The 17,155-nt window shown below is 38.7% G+C and overlaps 1 long non-coding RNA gene across 1 annotated transcript; it reads left to right on the forward strand.

Annotated features, from left to right (window-relative positions):
- Window positions 1–636: 636 nt before the first annotated feature.
- On the forward strand, window positions 637–15,585 carry LOC110220580 (uncharacterized). Its single transcript, XR_013485465.1, has 3 exons — window positions 637–1,301; window positions 3,515–3,581; window positions 14,022–15,585. It is a non-coding gene; the product is annotated as an uncharacterized LOC110220580 (long non-coding RNA).
- The last annotated feature ends 1,570 nt before the right edge of the window (window positions 15,586–17,155 follow it).

Genomic DNA, 17,155 nt, shown 5'->3' on the forward strand with positions numbered 1-17,155 from the left:
AGCTACAACCCATTTCCTCTTCAAAGTGCTACAGAACAAATGGAAAGGTATGGGTATAAAATGTTACATACACTGTCAGACTCCTTTGACTGAGACTCCATTCTCTGAACTGCTTGCTTCCCATCCTACCCCCCTTTCTTTTTCATTCTTTGTTACTAGAGAAAGCTTGCTGGGTAGGGGAGTGGAAGGGACCTAGCTGGGTTTTGCAGTTCAATAGAAAGAATAACTGGATCTGTAGTCAGAACCTCCAGCTTCAAATTTTATTTATGTTACAAATACCCAAATAATATGTATCTGACTACCAGCTAGGAATAAGCAAAGATTGTCAGATATTGAGAATGCTTGGTGACTGTGCTTTGAATTAATTACTTTCCAAGGATATAGCGCAAGAAGGAGTCATAGAGTCCAATCTTCTCACTTCATAGGTAGAGAAACAGACTCAGAGCTAAATACCTGAAGCCCCAAAGGTAACAGTGAATAGCATTAATCTACCAACAAAAGCATTTGTTAAGCACAAAACAAAATGAAAGCATTCCTGCCCTCAAGGAATTTATATTTAATTTATGGAATGGGGCAGGACAGGACCTGTGATTACACTGGTACATGGAACTCTCAGTGAGGTAATTGCCTTGGGGCACTGAGGTGTAAGGTGATTTGCCCAGGTGTGTATTAGAGGAAAGACTTGAAGCCATTATGATACTATATCAGTAACGGCTTACATTTATATAGCTCTGTGCTTTGCTTACATTATCTTATTTGATCCTCACAACAACCCTGTGAGGTTATCCCCATTTTATAGATGAGGAAACAGGATCAGAGAGGTGACTTAATCTTTTCTAAGCATTCAAACCCAGATCTTTCTGACTCAAGTCCAGCACTTTATCTACTCTGCCAAGTTGCTTCAGAAAGTATTGCAAATAAGGGACTGACCAAACAGGGCTCAGCTCCGGAAGCATACAAAGGAGACTACTCTAGTGGATGTTTGGAAGGGGCCCAGTACTCCTGACTTTTCAAAGTCCATAAGGTTGTAGCCTAGTACATTATGTTTCTAATACTCCTTCACCTAAGAGTAGCAAAGAGCAGAAATAATAAAGGCAAGAAGGAGAGGGAGGAGGAGGAGGAGGAGGAGGAGAAGAGAAAGAAAAAGAAGAGGAGGAAGAAGAAGAAGGAAGAGGAGGAGGAGGAGGAAGAAGAAGAAGAAGAGAAAAAGAGAAACTGAGACCTATTAAAGCCTGCTAATGATTTTTGAACACTCAGCTCCTACTCAATTGCCAACTGAAAAGCCTTTTCATCACCATGTGGTAAGCAGACCTGAAAGAGTCTGAGATATCTGCATATGCTCTGAAATGGAGAGCTAGGCTCCTCCATTCCAAATCATCATAAATATCTAGAAGCAGTCTCTCGAACATTCAAATAAGTCCCCCATGTATACTCCCAGAGCTGAACCCTCATTGGCCAGTCCCCCATTACTGTATGTTTTGAGGTAGGGGGTTTCCCCTACTTCAGCTCTAAGGTCAGAGTATCCATGCAACTCTAATAATCTTATTAATTCCTTCACTAACAAGGTCTTTCTTCTGAGACACAAATACCCTCCTCCTCCCCAAGAAAGTTATATTCCTATATTTCCTATAATCATGAATTCTGATTTTATCCCAGATTGTTTCCTATTTTCTCAAGTTATATTACAAAATTCTTGGCTTTTATAATTTGGAAATGAATATATAACCTAAAGCACTTAAATTTTTTTATTATATTTTTCTATCACTCCCATGTCTCAATATCTGACAAAATATTTTTTAATTTTAATTTGCATTGTCAATAATTTCTCCATCACTTTCTTAAGTTTAGAAATCAGCAAAACAATAAGTCAAGCACTGGACATTGGTTTTTGCCAGTTTCCAAGGTGTAAATGCTCACACTGGAAATTTACCAACAGGTCCCCTTTCTCTGGTTCAAACAGACTCCAGCACCTACCTGCATGTAGTCTCTATTCACCCGAGACTCAATCAGGACCTATTAATGTTACTTCTTATCTCAGGAAGCTACAACAGAGAATGTTTCAGTAGCATACAAAGGATGGGAATGGGCAAGGTAATTTCTGTACTGTGTTCTCTACTCAAAGCAAAAGGACTCTCTAAGATAGCAAAAAGGAGACTGTGCCGGTCTTAATGACACTTCTTGAACCAATTTAGTCTCCATCGGCCCCTATCTGCTTGCAAATGGGAGAGAAAGCATTACTTTATCTTAATCTGCCATACATGGAACATTCCTTTCATTCCAGGGACGGCTCTTTGCCCAGAGAAGTGGATGAAGTAGCATTCACTCATATGGTTATGGCCTGGTCCAGGCCCTTATCACCTGTACTATTGCCAGTGGCCTCCCAATTGGCCTCTCCTTTTCAATCCGGCATCTATACAGCTGCCAAAGTGATCTTCCTCACTTCAAACCTGTGACTTCCTAGACTACTCCACCTCTATCCTGGCAGCCTTCACAGGCTGGCAACGCTTCTTCCCCATAACTTCCTTCTCCAATCAGTTAATTCCTTCCCAGAAGCTCCATTTGAGGAAGTATACAGTCAAATCACACTCACTTCAATTCTAACTCTACCCATAACTGCTCTTGATGACGTCTCTACCTTCCCTCTCATCTCTACATTTCCCAGTTCCATTTCATATGTTATTTCCCCATTAGAATGTGAGCTCCTCGTGGTCAGGAATGATCTTTCTTTTTGTTTGTGCTTATATCCTCAGTGCTTAGAATGGTACTGGCACATAGTATGCACTTAATAAATGCTTGCTCACTATGTCTAGCTAGCTAGATAGTGAAACTAATCGTGAATTCTGGTTTTATCCCAGATTATTTCCTCTTTTCTCAAGGTGTATTACAAAATTCTTGTCTTTTATAATTTGGAAATAAATATATAATCTAAAGCATTTAAATTTTTTATTGGTATTTTTATATCACCCCCATGTCTTAGTAAATTAGTGAAGCTTGGCAGGAGATAGAGAACTAGACAGACAGTGGTAAGCACCAGGGTTACAAAAGAGGCAAAGGGCAGAATCTGCCTTTAAGGGGCTTAAGATACAATGGGACAGAAAATATGCAAACAAACATATGCAAAGCAAGCTATGGGTAGGATAAATGGGAAATAGCTAAAAGAGGGAAAGTACTGGAATTAAGAGAGATTAAGGAAGGGTTGCTATAGAAGGTCGGATTTTAGTTGGGACTGTCTGTCTAGTTCTCTATCTCCTGCCAAGTTTCACTAATGTACATCTGACCATGTCATTCCCCTTACCGAAAAGCTCCAGTGACCTCGTGATGCCTGTTGGACCAAATACAATGAGAATCTTTCCTGATTCTTGCTCCCCCACCCCATCCCCACCCCCAGCTTTTAGTCTACCTCCAAAACTGCCATTGACTTACTTCATATATATATATTATATAAAAATATACTTTATGTATTGTTATATATGTTATTTTTATTCACGTGTACCTCTTATTTCTCCCATAACAGGAAGCTCCTTGAGGGCGGAGACTTCTTTCTTTTCTCTTTCTTCCCTCAGCATCTCGCACAGTGTATGGTAGGTGTTTAATGAACACTGGTAATCAACAATTGTTGTTTGTTCTCAAAGAGGACCAGCTGATTGATTCACTAAACATGAAATGTGAGTCACATCTCCTGCTTCTTCATTTATGATTCTGTGGCTGAAAATCCCTCCCAGTGGGGATCTGTCCCAACATGAGCTAAGAGCCACTAACCACAGGGAGGGAAAAAACAAAGGAAGCAGACGGACAACAAAAAAACAAGATTTCTGTTTGTCTGTGTCTGCAGTGTGGGGTGGTAGGAGTGGTGATGGCCAGCTTGTGAAAGGAGAAGTATCTGTCTCGCTTTTGTTCGGCAGCCATCCATCCCTACAGCTGTCTCTCCCTTCTCTGACCACATGGAGGTTGGGGGATTACATACCTATTCCCTGCCAGTATGGAATTAAATGGTGAAGAAGTTTGAGAGACGGATGGATGGATGGATAAATAGATAGACAGACAGACAGACATTACTGTCTCGATTACTGTAATAACTTGCTGAGGGGTCTGCCTGCCTCAAGTATCTCCCCACTCCAATCCATCATCCTCCATTCTGCCACTAAAGTGATTTTCCTAAAACCCACGTCAGCCCCTTCTCCAACCTTCACACTCAATTAACTCCAGCAGTTCTCTATTGCTTCCAGGAACAAATACAAAATGCTGTTTGGCATTCAAAGGCCTCCATAACCTAGCCCCCTCCTACCTTCCAGTCTTCTTCTTCTTTGAGCCATTTTTGTTTTTGGAGGCAATTAGAGTCAAGTGACTTGCCCAGGATTATACATTTGGTAAGAGTCTAAGGCTGGATTTGAATCCAGATCCTCCTGACTCCTCTGCTGTGACTTCTAACCCCTTGGCTTTAAGTTCCAACTAAAATCCCACCTTCTATAGAAACCCTTCCTTAATTCCACTGCTTTCCCTCTTTTAGTTATTTCCCATTTATCCTACCCATAGCTTGCTTTGCATATGTTTGTTTGCATATTTTCTCCCCCATTATATCACAAGCTCCTTAAAGGCAGACACTGTCCTTTGCTTCTTTTGTATCCCTAGTGCTTACCACACTGCCTGGCACATAGTAGGAGCTTAGAAAATGTTTGTTGATGGATTAATGGATGTTGTTGTTCAGTTGTGTCTAACCCTTTATGACCTCATTTGGGGTTTTCTTGGCAGAGATACTGGAATGGTGTGCCATTTCCTTCTCCAGCTCATTTTACAGATGAGGAAACTAAGGCAAACAGGGTTAATTGGCTTGCCCAGGCTCACACAGCTAGTATCTGATGCTGGATTTGAACTCAGGAAAATGAATCTTCCTGACTCCAAGCCTGTCACTCTATCCACTGTGCCACCTACCTGCCCCTTAAATGAATAATAGGAGGAAATAGATAGTAAAACTATTCTAGTGGGAGACCTCAACCTGCCCCTCTCAGAGCTAGATAAATCTGATCATAAAATAAATAAGAAAGAAGTTAAGGAGATGAATAAAATTTTAGAAAAGTTAGATATGATAGACCTCTGGAGATGGGAATAGAAAGGAATATACCTTTTTCTCAGCTGTACATGGTACCTTCATAAAAATTGACCATGTATTAGGGCATAAAAATCTCACAAACAAATGGAGAAAAGCAGACATATTAAATGCACTCTTTTAGACCATGATGCAATAAAAATTACATTTAATAAAAGGCTGTGGAAGCACAGATTAAAAGTTAATTGGAAACTAAATAATCTAATCCTAAAGAATGAGTGGGTCTGCAGGAGATAGAGCACCAAGCCTGAAGTCAGGAGGACCTGAGTTCAAATCTGGCCTCAGACCAAACACTTGACACTTACTAGCTGTGTGAACCCTCGGCAAGTCACTTAACCCCAATTGCCTAAAAAAAAAAAAAAGAATGAGTGGGTCAAAAAACAAATCATTACAATCAATAATTTCATTGAAGAGAATGACAACAATGAGACAACATTCCAAAATTTGTGGGATGTAGCCAAAGTAGTACTTAGGGGAAAATTTACATCTTTAACTTCATACAACTATAAAAGACAGAAAGAGCAAGCTAGTGAATTGGGCATGAAACTAAAAAAGCTAGAAAAAGAACAAATTAAAAATCCCCAATTAAATATCAAAATGGAAATCCTGAAGTAAATCTAGTTTTATGGGGAGAAAATCAATAAAATAGATAAACTATTGATTAATTTGATTTTTAAAAAAATAAAGAAGAAAATCAAATTACTAGTATCAAAAATGAAAAGGGTGAATATACCATCAATGAAGATAAAATTAAAGCAATTATAAAGAGTTATTTTGCCCAATTATATGTCAGTAAAATGGATAATCTAAGTGAAATGGTTGTATATGTACAAAAATATAAACTGCCCAGATTAACAGAAGAGGAAATAGAATACTTCAATAATCCTATCTAAGAAAAAGAAATTGAACAAGCCAACAATGAGCTTCCTAAGGAAAAAAATCCTTATGATCAAATGGGTTTACAAATGGCTTCTGCCAAACATTTAAGGCACAACTAATCCCTATACTGTATAAACTATTTGAAAAAAATAGGTAAAGAAGGAGTCCTACCAAATTTCATATGGTTTTAATACCTAAACCAGGGAGAGCAAAAAGAGAGAGAGAAGACTGTAAACCAATCTCCTTAATTAGTATTGATTTAAATTTTTTAAATAAAATACTAGCAAGGAGATGATAGCAATATAGCACAAAGATCATACACTATGACTAGGTGAGAGTTGTACCAGAAATGCAAGTTCAATACTAATATTGAAAACTATGAGCATAATTGATCATATCAATAACAAAAACAATAAAAATCATATTAGGATCTCAATAGATACAGAAAAACCTTCAACAAAATACAATACTCATTCCTACTAAAAATAGTAAAAAGCATAGGAATCAATGGAACTTTTCTTAAAATGATAAATAGTATCTATCTAAAATCAATAGCAAGAACTATCTATAATGTGGATAAACTTGAAGCCTTCGCAATAAGATCAGGAGTAAAGCAAAGGTGTCCATTATCACCACTATTATTCCAATATTGTCCTAGAAATGCTACCTATAGCAATAAGACAAGAAAAAATTGAATAAAATAGAATAGACAATGAAGAAATAATCTTTGCAGATGATATGATGGTATACTTAGAGAATCAACTAAAAAACTACTTGAAACAATTAATAATTTCAGCATAGTTGCAGGATATAAAATAAATCCATGCACATTATCAGCATTTTGTATACTACCAACAAAACCCAGCAGCAAGAGATAGAAAGAGAAATTCATTTAAAATAACTGCAGACAATATGAAATACTTGGAAGTCTACCTGCCAAGACAAACCTAGAGATTATACATACATAATTACAAAATACATTTCACACAAATAAAGACAGATCTAAACAATCGGAGAAATGTTACTTGCTCATGGATAGGTTGAGCCAGTATAATAAAAATGACATTCTACTTAAATTAATTGCTTATTCAATGCCATACCAATCAAACTATCAAAGAATTATTTTATGGAGCTAGAAAAAACAGTGACAAAATTCACTTGGAAGAACAAAAGTCAAGAATATCAAGGGAATCAATGGGAAAAAAATGTTAAGGAAGGCAGCCTAGCAGCACCAGATCTCTGACTGTATTACAAAGCAGTAATCATGAAAATTATCTGGTACTGGCTAAGAAATAGAGTGGTGGATCAGTGGAACAGACTAGGTACACAATATTTCGTAAGTATAATCTATATCAAACTGTCTGCTTTCAATGAGGGGTGGGAAGTGGGAGGGAGGAAGAGAATTTGGAACTCAAAATTTTTTGAAATGACTGTTAAAATTTTTTTTATGTGTAATTGGGAAATATTTAACAACACAACAAAATCACTTGGATAGGCAGATGGCTGTGAGCAAAGCAGGTTAAGTCTCCAGTGTGCTGGGTGGTAGGGGAGGGTGTCAACTCTCTACTTTGATGTGCCTTTTTTTTTTTATCTCTCTCCTCCCCTGGGGTATAGAAGCCTTTCTTTTGAGCCCACACTAATAGAATAGTGACCTTGAGTTTGAAAATGAAAGTGAATTTGCCCACTTGTCCCTCTTATTCTAGTGCTTTCTCTCTGTTTATTTCCGATTTATCCTGTCTATAGCTTGTTTGTATATTGTTGTTTTTATGTTATCTCCCCCTTTAGCTTGTAAGCTCTGTGATGGTAGGGACTCCCTTTGACCTTTCTTTATATCCCCAGTGCTTAGCTCAGTGCTTGGCACAGAGTAGATGCTTAATGTTTATTGATTGACTGTCACATCCCTACAGCCTGCCACTCTCACTGGCTTGTGATTTCCAGGGGTAGCTAAATCCTGAATTTGTAGGTCAAGTTTCTATAGTAGAATTTTCCCCCTCTTTCTCCTAATACCTCCAAGTCTGTGGATCAACTCCCACTGAAAAAAACCTGACCCAATCTTTTAGCTCCCTACAGCAGCAATTCCCATACTTTTTGGTCTCATGCCCCCTTTCTACTCTTAAAAATTATTGAGCTCCCACCCTGAACTTCTGTTATATGTGTTATATCTGTTGGTATTTTTGTATTAGAAATTAAAATGTCTTAGTTTATTATGAAAATAGTTTTGACCTCATGGACCCCTTGAAAGGGCCTAGTCAGGAGTGTCAGCTATACTGGCCTATTGTCAAGTTTTCACTGTGAGCATTTACACTTGGGAAATCTATGAAGATTACAAATCAGGGGTTAATCTACTGTTTTGTTAATTATCTAGGCTTAAGAATGATGGAAAATGCTAAGAATGCAGGCTAAACTTAAAAGTATGCCATGCCTTATTTTTTGAGAACCAGTTGTTAAATATTTACTAGTACACCCTTGTCCCCATGAGTCCCTGGACCCAGACTTTGAAAACTATTGTCCTATCATAAGGAATGTGCTTGTATTTATCCTTTTCTTGCTTAGGCAATTGGGGTTAAGTGACTTGCCCAGGGTCACACAGCTAGTAAATGTCAAATGTCTGAGGCTGGGTTTGAACTCCTTGATTCCAAGGCAGGAGCTCTATCCACTGCACCACCTAGCTGCCCCTCTTTCTATAGGTAAGCTTTACATACCATACACATAGCTCAGTATTTCTGCTGGTCAATGAGGATTTATGTGAGGTAAGTGAGAGTGAAAGCAACAAACAGGGAACAAACACTAACATACCAGACTAACCAGAATAGGGAAAAGCTATACTAACTTTCTAGCCTTTTTTTTCTGCAGAAAAGGATGCAGACAGTTGGTAAAAGTATCCTGCCTAAGTCAGCTGCTCTTCTTCCCCAGTTAGGAGGCATAAGTAGCAGTTGCAGTCAAACCTGTTGAATGCCTTAGCTTTTTTGCACCATGTGCCCTTTTGACAGTCTGGTAAGGTCCACGGCCTCCTCAGAATGTTTTTAAATGCATAAAATAATATGCATAGGATGAGAAAGGAAGCCAATTACATTGAAAAACAAGTAGCAAAATATTTTTTAAAAAGAGTCCGCAGAACACTGTGTTCTGTGTTGAGAACACCTGAAAAGAGATTAAGTAGGATGCAGACTGGAAAGACATCACTGATCTGGTGAGTGTTAAAGAAGCAGTATTATAAGAGAAAGACATCTGAACTGGGAATACTGGCTTCAAACACTTGCTTACCAGCTCAGTGATATTGTACAAGTTATGTCCCCTCTCTTAGCTTTGCTTTTTCACTGCATAAAACGAAGGAGTTGGCCCGGATTGATGATCTCCATGGCACCCTCTAGCTGTCATATTTTGTTAATTTAAGGAGATGAAAGTCAGATTGTAAAATGTTGAGAAACCCTGAGGCGTTAACTGTATTATTAATAAAATACTGTATTTTGGCTTAGAAAATGCCAGTTATTATTAGCAGCAGCAGCATTGTTGTCACCGAATACTACTAAAATACGGAAAGGAGGTCTTTGGAGCAGGTAGCGTTTTACAATGTATCTTGTAAGCCTGAGTGAAGAAGTAAAGGACGGTCTCTAGTCATAGTAAGTCATCACCTTATCTCTGTCCTGATCCCTCTAGGAACTATAATGAGGTAAGTCAGAGCAAATATGCAGAGCCAAGGGGTTCTGGGAAGAACTGGTAGCTGGCACAGTATGTGAGATCAGAATGAGCAGTACTAACCACTGAATCATGGATTTCCTTCTTCTCCTATCAAAGTGATCTGCTGCTGACCTGGGAAAGCATAAATAGATGGATGTTTGGCATTCAGTCCATTTAGGTTGTCACCAGGAGTAGGAAGGTTTAGAAGTAGATAACCAAGAGGTAAAAAGTTTTGTAACCACCTGACTTCTGAAGCATCTTTCAGGAAAGAAAGGGAGAGGAAGGAGAGAGAGAGAGAGAGAGAGAGAGAGAGAGAGAGAGAGAGAGAGAGAGAGTGAGAGAGAGAGAAGAGAGGGAAGGAGGAAAGGGGAAAGAGAGAGAAAGAGGGAGAGAGAGAGAGAGAGAGAGAGAGAGAGAGAGAGAGAGAGAGAGAGAGTTAGTACAAGGTTGAGACATTTTGGGGGGGCCAGAAGTTAAGTCCCTTCTTCCATGTCACTAAACCCCTGGGCCAGATCCTAGTTGCTGACTGATGCATCTGTCCCAGTTTGGTGTCTTAATGATGAGAGTGCTGCATGGCTCCCTGCAAAGCCTGCTCAGAACATTGGCCTGCTTTGGTGTCAACTTTGGTAGGAATTTTTTTCTTTCTTTTTTAAAACATACTTCCACATTACTCATGGTGTGAAAGAAGAATCATAATGAAAGAGAAAAACCTCAAGAAAGAAAAAAAACAAAAAAGAGAAAATAGTGTGCTTCAATCTGCATTCAAACTCCATAGTTTTCTCCAGATGTGGATAGCATTTTCTATCATGAATCTTTTGGAATTGTCTTAGATCATTGCATTGCTAAGAAGAGCTAAGTCTATCAAATTGGTCATCACACAGTGTTGCTGTTACTGTGCACAATGTTCTCCTGGTTCTGCTCACTTCACTTAGCATCAGTTCATGTAAGTCTTTCCAGGTTTTTCAAAAATCCACCTGCTCATCATTTCTTATAAAACAAAATTACATCCATATACTACCACTTGTTCAGCCATTTCCCAGTTGATGGGCATCCCCTCAATGTCCATTTCTTTGCCACCACAAAAAGAGCTGCTATAAATATTTTTGTACATGTGGATCCTTTCCCCTTTTTTATGATCTCTTTGGGATACAGACCTAGTAATAGTATTTCTGGGTCAAAGGGTGTGCACAGTATCATAGCCCTTTAGGCATAGTTCCAAATTGTTCTCTAGAATGGTTGGATCAGTTCGCAACTCCACTAACAATACATTAGTGTTCCAATTTTCTGGTGGGAATTTTTCATCTCCAATGCCCTAGTTGCTGAGAAATGCTCCCTAAAGGATAGCCCTTATTTTCCCTTTATGCCTGGGCACAATTTCAAAGTAATTGTCTATTGACTACTGATTAACAAGGGGAAAAACATAGGAGGATAATGTGGTGAGGGCATATTAGCTGAGAGCATCCCCAGAACTAGGATCCTTGGCAGAGCCACCTCAGACAGCAGCAAATAAGCCTCCAAAAAAGAGAAAGAACTTTTGTTATTTTCAGGGATAAAATCAATAGTGAAAAAAAATAAATTCATATTGCACCTAGGAAATATTAAAAGACTTTGAAGAAACTCTCCAGCATGTTGAGTGATCTTCTGTGGAGAATTTATGGGAGAACACGGACAAGAATCACTTGGATAAGAAAGTGTGGTTCAGATGCAATCTGAGCATCAGTGAAACTGATAGTATCTCTAACTATATACGGTGTCTTGAACATCTGTGTGCAGAAATGGGTTTGCTGGGCCTCCTGTTGTCTCACTGAATCCCATCTACTGTGGACATGATTTATCCCTAAGGAAGGAAGTACAGGTTTTAAGTCCTCTTCTGTGATAGGAGGTTTGTGCTTTTTTATTTTTTTTTAAATCTCCTCACCTTCTCTAACTTCCTACATCCAGACGCCACTGGCCTGAGGAGCACCACTTATTCTCTCCTTCCCTCCCTCCCACCTGCCTCTTTGTAGTAGGATATGCCATGATCACATTCACAGATCTAGGTCCTCCTGGATGTCTGGTAGCTAAGTGACTTTGCCCATCACATCAATTCCGATCTGAGGAGTAGGTTCAACACCACCTCCTGAAAGCCTGCCCTGTGTACCAAGGCAAAAGCATCCTTTATCAAAGGATAAAGGATCCTCTTTCCCACTTTCCCATTGCCATTCCTGGTGCTTCTTAACATTGCCTGTTCTCGGTGCTGCTTGACGGAGAGGAACTGCCAGGAGTGAGGCCCATTCTCTGGTTATTCCTCTGTTTCTACAACAGTGATCAAGGGGGATTTAGGGATGTTGAAAGTGTGATGCAGACATTTCAAAAACTGTACGTTTAAGCAACTTTACATTTAAAAAAGTATATACATCAAAACCATTCTATTCAATCCGATAAACATTTATCTTGTCTACTATGTACCAGACACTATTTGTATAAATAAGAACAAGAAAGACAATCTTTGACCTTGAGGAGCTTAATGGGTGAAGACAATACATAAAAGGAAACTGAAAAGCAAGGGGTACCTGGTGCCAGGGCACGATGTTCCATGGAGTCAAAACCAAGCAGGGCTGCTGATGGAAACTGGAGAGTTACCTGGACCCTGGAGTTCACTGATGCTTACCACATCTTCTCATCCTGGGTGATTTTATCTATGCCTATCCATAAATTTTCCAAAGATCATCCAATTTGCTGGAGACCTTCCTCAAAGTCTTCTAATATTTCATGGGTTAATATTTCATTTGAGGTTTATTTTTTTGTCACTATTGATTTTATCCCTGGAAGCAACAACAAAAACCTCTCACTTCTTTGGAGGCATATGATTGTCCAGATGTAATAACTCATTTCAGTATAAGATTTTAAGGTTCACAAAGACTTTCCTCACAACAACTCTATGAGATAGGAAATAAAAGTATTATTATCATACCCTTTTATATGGGAAGAAACTGAAGCTCAGAAAAGTGAGGTCCTTGCCAATGGCTACATAGATAGTAAATGCTGCGATTCAAACCCAGGACTTCTGACTCTTCCTCCAGCACCATTTCTGTACAACTACATGTACTCTCATGTTCCTTACATAGTTCCTTCTGAATCCTACTTAACGTTATTTTGTAAGGATGTTTCTGGGCAGCTCAGTGGTGCAGTGGATAGAGTTCTGGGCCTAGAGTCAGGAAGACTTTAAAGTTATGAGTTCAAGTATGGCCTTAGACACTTACTGATTGGGTGATGCTGGGCAAGTCACTTAACCCTGTCTGCCTTCATTTCCTCATCTGTAAAATGAGCTGGAGTAGGAAATGGCAAGCCTTTCGGGTATCTTTTCCAAGAAACCCCAAATGGGGTCACAAAAGAGACAGAAACAACTGAACAACAAAGGCCTTTTCATATTTTTGAGATGTCTTCATATTTGTTATTATCATTGGATCATAGATTTAGAGCAAGAACGGATGGATTGTAGAGGTCACCTAGTCCTAATTTTATAGCTGAGGAAACTGAGGCCCTGAAGAGGTTAAGTGATTGTGCAAGGTCAGTGAGTAGTAAGTAGCATACCTGGGATCTCAGGCTCTCTTATCTAGAACCCAGGGTCTTTTTCGCAAGACCTCACTCTGTCTCTCAATAGCAATACTGCATTGCTCTAACATATCACACTCTACCTAACATTTCTTAGACTTTGAGCACTTGGATTATTTCCAGGTTTTATCTATAATAGTGTTGTAAACATAGTTGTGTAAATATGGGTTCCTCCTCACTTTTGCGTTATTTCCTTGGAATACATTCCCATTTGTTGAATTACCAAACCAAAGGCTTTGATCACTTTTTTAACTCTTGCTTAAAAAAGATCCAAAAAATCACAAAAGATTGAAAGTGCCTGGGCATACGTATTTTCCCTCATAGCCCATGCATGACTTTCCACCATCCGTCCATTTTATTGTGATATAGGGAAAAGAACATGGGTTTTAGTACCAGAGAACCTGAGTTTGAATCCTGCATAGTTAATATACAGATAAACCATCTTATTCAAGTCACTTAACCCTTCTAGGCTCCAGTTTTTTTCTTCTGTAAAATGGAGGTGGTGGTAGATGAGATAATCTCAAAATTCCTTTCTGGCGCTAACTAAATTCTATAGTCCTATGAGCCTGTAATGTTTTTGTGATTTAAGCTATGAATGACAAGTGTGTCTTGAAACATCACATGGTGGGATTGTCAGATATTATTTGGTATTGTATTATAAAAAGTCATAAGCATGGACCCAAAATAATCCTAACCTCCCTCAACTCACCAGCTACAAGTGTGTTTTTAACTTACTTTTCCATTTCTTTTCCATGGTCAAATGAAGCCAAAACTTGCTGTCTTCACCCACTCTCTGACTCTCTATGAATGACTAAATAGTTACAAAGCTGGGTTCTTCTAGAAGCACTGGAATCCTTGTTGAGGACTCCTTCCCTTGCCATCAGCCAGCTCTGACCTGATGAACCCAAGACCTCCGAGATCAGCTCCAAGCCTGGACCTGGCCATCTTGAGACTGGTGCCCCAGTCAGCTTGGATCAAGCCAAGAAACACTGACACAGAAGAAGCAGCCTAAAACCCAAGCTCTAGCTTGCCTTGGTAGTACATACTTTAATACCCATGTTCTTTGTAAATCGGCCATTTTTGTTGGAGTGGGAAGAAGGGTGGTCCCAGTTCCTACCCCTCATGGGACAGCTATCTGGCATAAGGAAGTCTGAGGTAAAAGAAAGCTAGCGGAGAGTCATTTCCTTTTTCAAGATTCAATGAATCATTGGCTCTTCCTATTCAGTCACCAATAAAGTGATGGTTTTGTCATCCTAAAGCACCTTTCAGCACTGAGTCATCAAAAGCAGCCTCATGCTTCATCATCTCCAAAGCACCCAAGCACTGAGCGTCAGGAGGGCCAGTTTTGCTCATCCCCTGTTTAATCTCTGGTTGTACTTTATCAAGAGCAGGGCAAACTAGTGATTTCAGCCACCTAGGAGTTCACTGGTCTCCTCAGGAAAATCTCTCTGTATAATAATAATAGCTCACATCCATATCATGCTTTTTTTTTTTTCCATTTTGGTTAGCATCTGTGACTTTATCTTCTATCCCTTCCCCCTTCATTGCTACAGATGGTGTTACCAGTGGTGTGTGGAGGCAGCTTGTACTGGCTCTGGAGGGCTGATTGTTAAATTTTCAGCATAGGCATTTATACCTTGGAAATCAGCAAATGCTACAAATCAAGGCTTGATTTGTTATGTTGATTGTCTAGACTTGGGGCAGCTAGTGGATAGAGCACTGGCCCCGAAATCAGGAAGACCTGAATTCAAATCCGGCCTCAGACCAAACATTTGACACTTCCTAGCTGTGTGACCCTGGGCAAGTCACTTAACCCCAATTGCCTAATGGGGAAAAAAAAGTCCTCAGTCTGATGATTGTCTAGACTTAAGAAAGTGATGGAAAAAATGTTAATGATACAGATGGAACTTAGAAGTGTATTGTATATACATTTTTCTCCCCAGAGTGTGAGTCGTTAAATATTTACCAACATAATGCTGCTACTCTTGCTGTGCATTATTACTGTAGGAAATTCTTTTTGCACAAGGAAGATTAATTCAATTACTAGAAGTATCTCTTGGGTTCACCTTTGACCAAGCTGAAAGAAGAATCCCTAGAGAGAGTGGTTAGAGTGGAATTGAATAATTTCAGGAAAATAATTTTCCAGAGTATGCCCAAAGGTGATTACTGTTCTCTTTGATGAATCACAACCATTAACTGATCTTTAACCCAAAATCCGTAACTATGCTTTATCTTATTGTAGAATTTTGTCTTTGGGAACACTGTAAATTATAAATGGAAATGGGATGTGTAAGAGATTTTTAAGAGTAGAATGAATTTCTTTACCTTTTCTTCCCCTCTCTCACAAAAGGTGCCTAGAATTAGAATTTCTTTTATTAAATTTTAATTTACCTTAATGATTTTATTAATTGGTCCATGTAAGGCTTGTGCCCCAAAGGCAGAGTACATTATTTTTCTTTCATATAAATATTAATTTCCTCCATTTATAGATGAGGAAATCAAAACTTAGTGAAGTTAACTGACTTGGCCAAGGTCATATCATTTATTAAGTAGCAAAGACAGGATACAAATCAAGTCTTCTGACTCCAAATCCATTGTTATTTCTACTATAAATACTTTTCTCCCTCTAGAGTTAATTCCATGGAGAAAATCTCAAGGAGGAGGGGCTGATTGCCCCTCTCAGGATTGCTAGTTATTAGAGACTTTTCCTCTGTTGATTTTCTCCAATTTATCCTGTACACACACACACACACACACACACACACACACACAACACATACATACATACATACATACACACATACACACACAGACACTGTGTCTGTATATAGACATATCTACAGATATATATATATATATATATATATATATATATATATATATATATGTGGGTGTGTGTGGGTGTGTGTGTACACAACCACACCCACACACAGAGAGAATAAACTCTTTGAACTCCTTGTGATTTTCTTGACAGCAGAGACTGTTTTTCACTTTTCTTTGTATCCCATCACCGAGAGTAAGCATCATTGTGCCTGGAACACAGTAGGTCCTTAATAAATGCTTGTTGACAGGAGAGCATTGTACATAGCAACAGCAACATGGTGCAATGATTAACTATGATAGATTTAGCTCTTCTCAGCAATGCGATGATCCAAGACAATTCCAAAAGATTCATGATGGAAGATACTATCCACATCCAGAGAAAGAACTATGGAGTCTGAATGCAGATCGAAGCACACTATTTTCTCTTTTTTGTTTTTTTTTCTTTCTTGCAGTTTTTCCCTTTTCTTCTGATTCATCTTTCACAACATGACTAATATGGAAATATATTTAATGTGATCATACATATATAGTCTATATCAGGTTTGCATGCTGTCTTGAGGAGGGAGAAGGAAATTTTAGAACTGAAAATTTTATTCCTATAAAAGGAATATTGAAAATGAAAAATAAATAAATAATTAATTTCAAAAAATTATTGTTAAGTAGAGTCGATCACACTATATAGTGAATACATGAGGCATTCTCATCTACTCAATTTTAGTGGTATTCTCCTTAGCATGGGCTAAAATAATCAGTGGTAAGTCCCCACACTAGCACACATTTTTCACTATTTACTTTTTTGTCTTTATAACCCTGGTATATACTTTGTGCATAGCAGGCATTTAATAAATGTTTATTGAATTCAGTTGACTAGAGGAAGTCAGCCCTGGGTACAGCCCAGAAGTAGGGGGCCTTAGGTCGCAAAAAGAAGGCACCTGAGCTAGGGCAGGTGAGAGGATCCAAAAAAAAATGTTCTTATACTTTGAATTTTTGCCCAGGGTTTGGCCCTGGATTGTTGGTTTACTTCTCATTGGGAAGCCAAAGCTTGTTTACCTGCCCTAGGTATTTTATCAATGGAAG

The sequence above is a fragment of the Phascolarctos cinereus genome, unplaced genomic scaffold (assembly GCF_003287225.1).
Source record: "Phascolarctos cinereus isolate Bilbo 61053 unplaced genomic scaffold, phaCin_HiC Scaffold_3;HRSCAF=262, whole genome shotgun sequence".
In the NCBI taxonomy this organism is placed as follows: Eukaryota; Metazoa; Chordata; class Mammalia; order Diprotodontia; family Phascolarctidae; genus Phascolarctos; species Phascolarctos cinereus.